Source organism: Gopherus flavomarginatus, chromosome 2 (assembly GCF_025201925.1).
Source record: "Gopherus flavomarginatus isolate rGopFla2 chromosome 2, rGopFla2.mat.asm, whole genome shotgun sequence".
NCBI lineage: Eukaryota > Metazoa > Chordata > Testudines > Testudinidae > Gopherus > Gopherus flavomarginatus.
In genome coordinates this window covers 293,409,454-293,420,027 of record NC_066618.1, presented here as the reverse complement: position 1 = coordinate 293,420,027, position 10,574 = coordinate 293,409,454, and the positions used below count along the sequence as shown (strand labels likewise).

Below are 10,574 nucleotides of genomic sequence, written 5' to 3'. Positions count from 1 at the left end.
GCAAAGCTTCGGATTATCTACGCATAGCCCGGCAGCTCCTTGCCAGAAAGTCCGCCAGATCGGGCTTGTAGCACTTCTCCGCCAGAAGCCTTTTACACACTCTGTGCAGTCACGGTTGCCCAAAGAAATCCCAGCTCTACCAATGGGATGGACAAAAGCCCAAAATGGAAAGAGATGGAACCGCTCCCTCACACTACTCCATAAACTGAGCTCTGTGACGCTGGGGAAAGATGGACAAAGAGAGAGCAAACCACTGAAACGCACACATTGCTACAACGGGGAGCATAATAGCCCGCCGTCAGCAGCGCACACAATCGGTTGAGCCTGAAGGACAAGGCACTCTCAGCCACTAAAGGGCCTTTCCTATCCCCCCACCCTGCGTTAGCCCACTCCCTGCCACCAGAAACTACGTCCCCGCGGCACCTCTGCCCCATGCAAAAAAAAAACGGAGACGGCTTGGGGACATAGCTACGGCCGGTCTCTGTTAAGAACAAAGGCGCCCCGCTACCAGGGTGAGAAATGCCACTCCGAAGCCCGAGATCCATAGCTAGATGTCTACTCTGTGAGTGCGGGAGGGTGAAGAGAAAGGAACTCTGCCTATACAGGCGTAAACCGTGGCCTAGGTACTTGGAAACAGGCATGGTAGATGAAAGTAGTGGCAAGTGGTGCTTTAAATGCAGCAGGTGGATAAGGAACTGGTTAAAGGGGAGACTCCAGAGGGTCGTATTGAAAGGTGAACTGTCGGGCTGGAAGGAGGTCACCAGTGGAGTCCCTCAAGGATCGGTTTTGGGACCGATCTTATTTAACCTTTTTATTACTGACCTTGGCACAAAGAGCGGGAATGTGCTACTAAAGTTTGCGGATGACACGAAGCTGGGGGGTATTGCTAACACGGAGAAGGACAGGGATACTATTCAGGAAGATCTGAACCACCTTGTAAACTGGAGTAATAGAAATAGGATGAAATACAACAGTGAAAAGTGCAAGGTCATGCATTTAGGAATTAATAATAAGAATTTTGGATATACGTTGGGGGCGCATCAGTTGGAAGCGACGGAGGAGGAGAAGGACCTTGGGGTACTGGTTGATAGCAGGATGACTATGAGTCGCCAATGTGATACGGCTGTTAAAAAAGCAAATGCGATTTTGGGATGCATCAGGCGGGGTATTTCCTGCAAGGACAAGGAGGTGTTAGTGCCGTTATATAAGGCGTGGGTGAGACCCCATCTGGAATACTGTGTGCAGTTCTGGTGTCCCATGTTCAAGAAGGATGAATTCAAACTGGAACAGGTTCAGAGACGGGCTACAAGGATGATCCGAGGAATGGAAAAACTGCCTTATGAAAGGAGACTCAAAGAGCTTGGCTTGTTTAGCCTGGCCAAAAGAAGGCTGAGGGGGGATATGCTTGCTCTATATAAATATATCAAGGGGGTTAACGTTAGGGAGGGAGAGGAATTATTTAAGTTTAATACTAATGTAGGCACGAGGACGAATGGGTATAAACTGGATATTAGGAAGTTTAGACTTGAAATTAGACGAAGGTTTCTGACCATTAGGGGAGTGAAGTTCTGGAATAGCCTTCCGAGGGAAGTAGTAGGGGCAAAAGACTTTCCTGGCTTTAAGACAAAGCTTGATAAGTATATGGAGGGGATGTTATGATAGGATCGTTAATTTGGGCAATTGATCTTGAATTACCACCAGACAGGTCTGCTCAATGGTCTGCGGGGAGATGTTGGATGCGATGGGTACTGAGTTGCTGCGGAGAATTCCTTCTTGGGTGCTGGCTGGTGACTCTTTCCCACATGCTCAGGGTTTAGCTGATCGCCATATTTGGGGTCGGGAAGGAATTTTCCTCCAGGGCGGATTGGCAGGTGCCCTGGAGGTTTTTCGCCTTCCCCTGCAGCGTGGGGCACGAGTCGCTTGCTGGTGGTTTCCCTGCAGCTTGAGGTCTTCAAACCATTTTTGAGGATTTCAATAACTCGGTCCTGGGATAGGGGTTGTGATAAAATTGTATGGGTGGGGTTCTGTGGCCTGCCTTGTGCAGGAGCTCAGACTAGATGATCAGATTGGTCCCTTCTGACCTATGAGTCTATGAGACTTCCAGCGGCCAGTCTCGCACGAATGGAGGGAAACATGGGGGTGGCCAGAGTGGGCGCTCTAAAGAAGAGCGTGTAACCGAGGAAACAAAAGCCCACTCCTTCGAGCCGGAGTTGAACCAGCGACCTAAGGATTCCCAGGGGAACGAAACCTACAGTCCTCCGCTCTACCAGCTGAGCTATCGAAGGAAGACAAGAGTAAAGGGACATGAGTCACTCATGGTGTCAGGCAGAATTGCCACTGGCACTTACGCATAATTATAGGCTTGCCTCTGCCCAGCCCTTGAAAGGAATAAGCGACACACACCAAGCCCTTCATCCTCACGGCTGCCCGGGGGGCTGGGCAGCCGCCTAGTTTACCCTCAATTCACCCACCGGGAAGCCCGCACACAGCTACCGCTCAAAGGCTCCCTAACAGGCATGGCACGAAGACAAGGCCGCAAGGTAAGAACGGAACGTGAGTGCGCGACGCTAGCCCTGCCTCCTAGCCGGGACGCCGCATCCTCCCACTGACCCGCAAGGGACCCGGGATTGTCTCAAGCACGCGCAGCACAATGTTGGGACCCCAGCCCTGATTCCCACTCAGAACAGGGACGGTGGTGCAATGGAAAACATGTTCAGGGCCTCCTGCCTGGCTTCAACGGGACCTTTTAAACCACAACATTTTCACAGTCCATTCCCCTTCCCCTTCGTCAATTATTGACACATTCCTGCTCATACCCTTTCACACCTGACTCGGCCTCCCACGCCTACTTCAGGAAATACAAACGCAAAGCGACTGGCAACAGAAAAGAACTCACACACACACACACTCCTGAAAGAGAAGTTGCCCCTTTTGCTCCCTCGGGACAAAAGGCTTACTGCCAAGCCTAGAGCGGACCACAATGCTCCTTTCTGCGCAGACATAAATGGTGCAGGTGGGCGGGGATGAGAACAGGAGAAAGAGCAACAGCCTGGAGAATGCGGGCATCGATCCCGCTACCTCTCGCATGCTAAACGAGCGCTCTACCATTTGAGCTAATTCCCCATGCCCACACCAAGAGACCTGCCCCCTTTGCCACGCACTGTCAACTCAGCACAAACCCCATCCAGCGATCGCTTTGTGACGTTATTGATATAAACTGGGACCATATAGAACATGGGTTCCAACCAAGGTCCTGTAGTGGCACCAGATCCTATGTAAAGGGGGTCATATAAGGTGTCTAAGACCAGGTTACGCGTTACTGGTTATGATTATGCTGTCTCTATGTCTGTATCATGTTGTAGTTGAAGTTATGAATATTGGCTGTATACTGTCTATATTTCAAACTTGCGCTGTGTTACTGGGAAAGATCCCAGACAAGTGGGTGTTAGCTCTGCTTAGCCTGCTTGATGGCCCGTTAAGGACCATCAGCTACACAATCGACCCATTGAGAGGAGGCAGATACGCTTTGTGACTCAGCAAAGTATGCAGGGACTTGCCCATGTGACTCCAAACTCCATTTTGCTGTAATTTTCCACAGTAAAAACAAAGAAGTGTTCTTACACCTGCAAGTGCCTATCTGAGGCTGATGCCTCACCTCCATCTGGTCTTCAATCCTGCTTCTTACCTGGGGAGGGACTTTGCTACAAACTGAAGCTCTACACAAAGGACTGATGACCCATCCCAGCGGGGGATGTTCTCCAGAGACTTGATTTCAACCTGCAGTTTACTCCGCCCTCACCTCTACCTTTTTCCCTTTATGACTAAACCTTTAGATTTTAGATTCTAAAGGATTGGCAACAGCGTGATTTGTGGGTAAGATCTGATGTGTCTATTGACCTGGGTCTGGGGCTTGGTCCTTTGGGATCGAGAGAACCTTTTTCTTTTACTGGGGTGTTGGTTTTCATCACCATTCATCCCCAAGACGAGTGGCACTGGTGGTGATACTGGGAGACTGGAGTGTCTAAGGAAATTGCTTGTGTGACTTGTGGTTAGCCAGTGGGGTGAAACCGAAGTCATTTTTGTCTGGCTGGTTTGGTTTGCCTTAGAGGTGGAAAAACCCCAGCCTTGGGCTGTGACTGCCCTGTTTGAGCAATTGGTCCTGAATTGGCACTCCCAGTTGGGTCCCGCCAGAACCGCATCGTCACACGCTTCACACCGCAAAACAAACTACCTTTATGCTTGCACACCCCCTCGGAAAGGACCTCCGCTCAACAAGGACACCTGGCATAGCAAAGAACGCTGCTCCCCTTTCTTGCCTTTCAACCAAATAAACCTTTCCAGGGACCATCACAGAAACTCACACACGCCCAGGCTTTGCACTCCCACACACACCTAACGCCTCTGCTCATGACAACAAGAAGAGCAAAAACGGCAAAGGAAAGGGGACGAGTTGCCTCCCTGCCCGCCTAGGCCGAGGACAGCAAAGCTTCGGATTATCTACGCATAGCCCGGCAGCTCCTTGCCAGAAAGTCCTCCAGATCGGGCTTGTAGCACTTCTCCGCCAGAAGCCTTTTACACACTCTGTGCAGTCACGGTTGCCCAAAGAAATCCCAGCTCTACCAATGGGATGGACAAAAGCCCAAAATGGAAAGAAATGGAACCGCTCCCTCACACTACTCCATAAACTGAGCTCTGTGACGCTGGGGAAAGATGGACAAAGAGAGAGCAAACCACTGAAACGCACACATTGCTACAACGGGGAGCATAATAGCCCGCCGTCAGCAGCGCACACAATCGGTTGAGCCTGAAGGACAAGGCACTCTCAGCCACTAAAGGGCCTTTCCTATCCCCCCACCCTGCGTTAGCCCACTCCCTGCCACCAGAAACTACGTCCCTGCGGCACCTCTGCCCCATGCAAAAAAAAAACGGAGACGGCTTGGGGACATAGCTACGGCCGGTCTCTGTTAAGAACAAAGGCGCCCCGCTACCAAGGTGAGAAATGCCACTCCGAAGCCCGAGATCCATAGCTAGATGTCTACGCTGTGAGTGCGGGAGGGTGAAGAGAAAGGAACTCTGCCTATGCAGGCGTAAACCGTGGCCTAGGTACTTGGAAACAGGCACGGTAGATGAAAGTAGTGGCAAGTGGTGCTTTAAATGCAGCAGACTTCCAGCGGCCAGTCTCGCACGAATGGAGGGAAACATGGCGGTGGCCAGAGTGGGCGCTCTAAAGAAGAGCGTGTAACCGAGGAAACAAAAGCCCACTCCTTCGAGCCGGAGTTGAACCAGCGACCTAAGGATTCCCAGGGGAACGAAACCTACAGTCCTCCGCTCTACCAGCTGAGCTATCGAAGGAAGACAAGAGCAAAGGGACATGAGTCACTCATGGTGTCAGGCAGAATTGCCACTGGCACTTACGCATAATTATAGGCTTGCCTCTGCCCAGCCCTTGAAAGGAATAAGCGACACACACCAAGCCCTTCATCCTCACGGCTGCCCGGGGGGCTGGGCAGCCGCCTAGTTTACCCTCAATTCACCCACCGGGAAGCCCGCACACAGCTACCGCTCAAAGGCTCCCTAACAGGCATGGCACGAAGACAAGGCCGCAAGGTAAGAACGGAACGTGAGTGCGCGACGCTAGCCCTGCCTCCTAGCCGGGACGCCGCATCCTCCCACTGACCCGCAAGGGACCCGGGATTGTCTAAAGCACGCGCAGCACAATGTTGGGACCCCAGCCCTGATTCCCACTCAGAACAGGGACGGTGGTGCAATGGAAAACATGTTCAGGGCCTCCTGCCTGGCTTCAACGGGACCTTTTAAACCACAACATTTTCACAGTCCATTCCCCTTCCCCTTCGTCAATTATTGACACATTCCTGCTCATACCCTTTCACACCTGACTCGGCCTCCCACGCCTACTTCAGGAAATACAAACGCAAAGCGACTGGCAACAGAAAAGAACTCACACACACACACACACAGACACACACACACACTCCTGAAAGAGAAGTTGCCCCTTTTGCTCCCTCGGGACAAAAGGCTTACTGCCAAGCCTAGAGCGGACCACAATGCTCCTTTCTGCGCAGACATAAATGGTGCAGGTGGGCGGGGATGAGAACAGGAGAAAGAGCAACAGCCTGGAGAATGCGGGCATCGATCCCGCTACCTCTCGCATGCTAAGCGAGCGCTCTACCATTTGAGCTAATTCCCCATGCCCACACCAAGAGACCTGCCCCCTCTGCCACGCACTGTCAACTCAGCACAAACCCCATCCAGCGATCGCTTTGTGACGTTATTGATATAAACTGGGACCATATAGAACATGGGTTCCAACCAAGGTCCTGTAGTGGCACCAGATCCTATGTAAAGGGGGTCATATAAGGTGTCTAAGACCAGGTTACGCGTTACTGGTTATGATTATGCTGTCTCTATGTCTGTATCATGTTGTAGTTGAAGTTATGAATATTGGCTGTATACTGTCTATATTTCAAACTTGCGCTGTGTTACTGGGAAAGATCCCAGACAAGTGGGTGTTAGCTCTGCTTAGCCTGCTTGATGGCCCATTAAGGACCATCAGCTACACAATCGACCCATTGAGAGGAGGCAGATACGCTTTGTGACTCAGCAAAGTATGCAGGGACTTGCCCATGTGACTCCAAACTCCATTTTGCTGTAATTTTCCACAGTAAAAACAAAGAAGTGTTCTTACACCTGCAAGTGCCTATCTGAGGCTGATGCCTCACCTCCATCTGGTCTTCAATCCTGCTTCTTACCTGGGGAGGGACTTTGCTACAAACTGAAGCTCTACACAAAGGACTGATGACCCATCCCAGCGGGGGATGTTCTCCAGAGACTTGATTTCAACCTGCAGTTTACTCCGCCCTCACCTCTACCTTTTTCCCTTTATGACTAAACCTTTAGATTTTAGATTCTAAAGGATTGGCAACAGCGTGATTTGTGGGTAAGATCTGATGTGTCTATTGACCTGGGTCTGGGGCTTGGTCCTTTGGGATCGAGAGAACCTTTTTCTTTTACTGGGGTGTTGGTTTTCATCACCATTCATCCCCAAGACGAGTGGCACTGGTGGTGATACTGGGAGACTGGAGTGTCTAAGGAAATTGCTTGTGTGACTTGTGGTTAGCCAGTGGGGTGAAACCGAAGTCATTTTTGTCTGGCTGGTTTGGTTTGCCTTAGAGGTGGAAAAACCCCAGCCTTGGGCTGTGACTGCCCTGTTTGAGCAATTGGTCCTGAATTGGCACTCCCAGTTGGGTCCCGCCAGAACCGCATCGTCACACGCTTCACACCGCAAAACAAACTACCTTTATGCTTGCACACCCCCTCGGAAAGGACCTCCGCTCAACAAGGACACCTGGCATAGCAAAGAACGCTGCTCCCCTTTCTTGCCTTTCAACCAAATAAACCTTTCCAGGGACCATCACAGAAACTCACACATGCCCAGGCTTTGCACTCCCACACACACCTAACGCCTCTGCTCATGACAACAAGAAGAGCAAAAACGGCAAAGGAAAGGGGACGAGTTGCCTCCCTGCCCGCCTAGGCCGAGGACAGCAAAGCTTCGGATTATCTACGCATAGCCCGGCAGCTCCTTGCCAGAAAGTCCGCCAGATCGGGCTTGTAGCACTTCTCCGCCAGAAGCCTTTTACACACTCTGTGCAGTCACGGTTGCCCAAAGAAATCCCAGCTCTACCAATGGGATGGACAAAAGCCCAAAATGGAAAGAAATGGAACCGCTCCCTCAAAAGTTGCCAAGAGGTTGCACAGGCTGAAAGTCATGACCTGATGTTTGAAATGCCTATACCAGCTATGGAAACCCAATACAGAGGCTTCCAGAAGGTTCCTTCTAGACTGGCTCCTCTTGTCTCCTCAGATCCAAACTAGATGATAGGCTACACAAAGATCCAGCTTAATGAAGACTCTGGAAGAGCTCACTCTTTCCATGCGCCCATTATTAAGAGGTAAGGGATACTAGTTCTGGATTGTAACTTTATTTAATGCCTGGTATTCCACACAAGGATGCAGGGAGCCATATTTCTTAGTCACAAAGAAGATCACACCCTCAGCCAGGGACACAGAGGATAGATGAAATACTATTGTAGATTTTCCTTGCGATAGCTCTAGAGATCCTAGAGATCTGGTTCTGAGAGGGAATAGATTTGACTGAAAGGATCTCCATTCCAGACTGGACATCAGTGGGGCAGTTGTAACTGCAATGTGGTGGCAAGATGTCAGCCTGTTTGTTTTTCCCAGCAACATCTGCTAAAGCCTGATACTTGGCAGATATTCCCAAGGCAATTGGGAAAGTAGTGGGGACCCTAGCCTCTGTTTGCCAGAAGCTGGGAATGAGTGACCAGGGATGGATCTCTTGATGATTACCTGTTCTGTTCATTCCCTCTGGGGCACCTGGCACTGGCCACTGTTGGAAGGCGGGATACTGGGCTGGATGGACCTTTGGTCTGACCCAGTAGGGCCATTCTCATGTTCTTATGGAGACTGCCAGGGTTCCTTCCATACTAAGTCTTTTGGTCTCAGGATCCCCTGGGTGACAGGTAGAGCTGCAGAGGACCTCTGGCCTCCGGCTGAGTTTCAGGAAGCAAGACAGCTGGTGGTATGGCAAATTAAACTGAATCATGCCAGTCCGCTGGTGGATACGTGGATTGTTGGCGATGAGCTATGGGATGATAAGAATGATTGGAGAGTGCAGTGCACAGATCAACGTGAACTGGAGAATTTCATGGTGACCTTGAAAGGTGATGACTTGTAAGGGGGCCATTTGGTGGGTGACTGAGTCCAAATAGAGGAGTGATCTGTCAATGGCTTCCATGAAGTTGGGAGGAGTCTTGCACTGAGTCGGGATATTATGCACTCGGGCCAACTCCAAATCCATGAAATTATTTGAAGCACCAGAGTCCGCTAGAGCTTCTAGATTAACCTCCAACATAGCGGGGTGCTGAAGAAGGAGTGGGAGTTGGAGGGATGTCGGCTTGGCAATTTGCTGTTGCCAAAGTTTCAGCAGACCTATGTTGGCACTAGGCACTGGCATGAGGGGGAAGACTGGATCCCTCTATCCGGGCTGGAGTTTGCCATTTCCCAACTTGAAACACAGATCAGCTTTCACAGGGCTGCTTGACACGAGGTGTCCCAATTTACTGCAGTATAGGTATAGGCTTGATGCTTGACACTGGTTTTTCTCTGCATCGTAGAGACAGGGCTGGGCTTGGCCAATCTACTTGCGTTTGGCTGGAATGAGAGCACCGGGAGTTGGCAAACCAGATCTGGTGAAGTTGGCACAAGTCAGGAGGTTGACCTCCTTTCTAGGCAGCATTCCATCAGGCTGCTGCCAACATTAATACTGAGCTTGATCAAGGTGTTCAAATTGGTCACTGGCTCTATTCACGCAAGCTCATCTTTGATCTCATCTTCAAGGCCAAGACAGAAGTGGTAGCACTGTGCAGTCTCATTCCATGCGGTGTCAGCCACGAGATGCCAAAACTCTGAGGCATCATTAGCAACTTGCCGGTGTCCCTGCTGCAGGTTCTGGAGCGCAGCCTCAGCTGTGCGTACATAGCTCAGGTCATCAAAAATTACTGTGATATTTTGAACCAAGGCCTCAGACTGATTCAGGATGTTACAGAAGTGGGGAGGCCCAAACCAATGCCACCCCAGTCAGCTGGCTGATAAGTCCAACCTGAGACTGGTCCGTTTGGAAAGACTGCAGGCACAGCAGGATTAGGAGCTGGGACTGGTTCATAAAACCAGGAAACTGGCTGTGGTCACCACCACACTTGTCCAGCGGGGGAATTTTAGGTTCCAGATGGAGAAGAGTCCTGGGTAACACAGGCAATGCCTGCAGGGCATCTGCAGGTTCTGTAGGTGCACCAGTGGTTTCCCCAGGAATTGAAATTAGGGGAGGTGTTCGAATTTACACGGGGGGGGGGGGGTGTCAGGACCAATGAGAGATATAAAAGAGAGATGAATAAAGTAAATATTTTGTTAGTATGATGCAAATTTAACATAAGGATAATGCAAGTTACACCAAAACATATAACAGATATAGATTTCTAAAAACATATGATTTTTTTTAAAAATATATTTAATTTAAATTGACTTTTGAAAAGTAAGCCATCATGGGATAAGAGAGAAGTACTCTCAAGGATCAGTAACTGGTTAAAAGATGGGAAACAAAGAGTAGGATAAATTGTCAGTTTTCAGAATGTAGAGAGATAAATAGTGGTATCCCTGAGGGGTCGGTACTGGACCATTACTGTTCAACATACTCATAAATGATCTGGAAAAATGGGTAAACAGTGAGGTGGCAAAATTTGCAGATGATACAAAACTATTCAAGATAGTTAAGTCCCAGGCATACTGGGAAGCATCACAAAGGGATCTCACAAAACTGGGTGACTGGGCAACAAAAATGGCAGATGAAATTCAGTGTTGATCAATGCAAAGTGATGCACATTGGAAAACAATCTCAACTATACATACAAAATGATGGTGTCTAAATTAGCTGTTAACACTCAAGAAATAGATCTTGGAGTCATTGTGGATAGTTC

General features: G+C 49.8%; 3 non-coding genes across 3 annotated transcripts; all 3 read right to left on the bottom strand.

Annotated features, from left to right (window-relative positions):
* Positions 1 to 2,195: 2,195 nt before the first annotated feature.
* Positions 2,196 to 2,285, bottom strand: TRNAY-GUA (transfer RNA tyrosine (anticodon GUA)). The gene is given in 2 exon segments: positions 2,196 to 2,231; positions 2,249 to 2,285. It is a non-coding gene; the product is annotated as a tRNA-Tyr (tRNA).
* Positions 2,286 to 5,262: 2,977 nt separating this feature from the next.
* TRNAY-GUA (transfer RNA tyrosine (anticodon GUA)) lies at positions 5,263 to 5,352 on the bottom strand. The gene is given in 2 exon segments: positions 5,263 to 5,298; positions 5,316 to 5,352. It is a non-coding gene; the product is annotated as a tRNA-Tyr (tRNA).
* A 783-nt stretch (positions 5,353 to 6,135) lies between these two features.
* TRNAA-AGC (transfer RNA alanine (anticodon AGC)) lies at positions 6,136 to 6,208 on the bottom strand. The gene has a single exon. It is a non-coding gene; the product is annotated as a tRNA-Ala (tRNA).
* Positions 6,209 to 10,574: the final 4,366 nt, after the last annotated feature.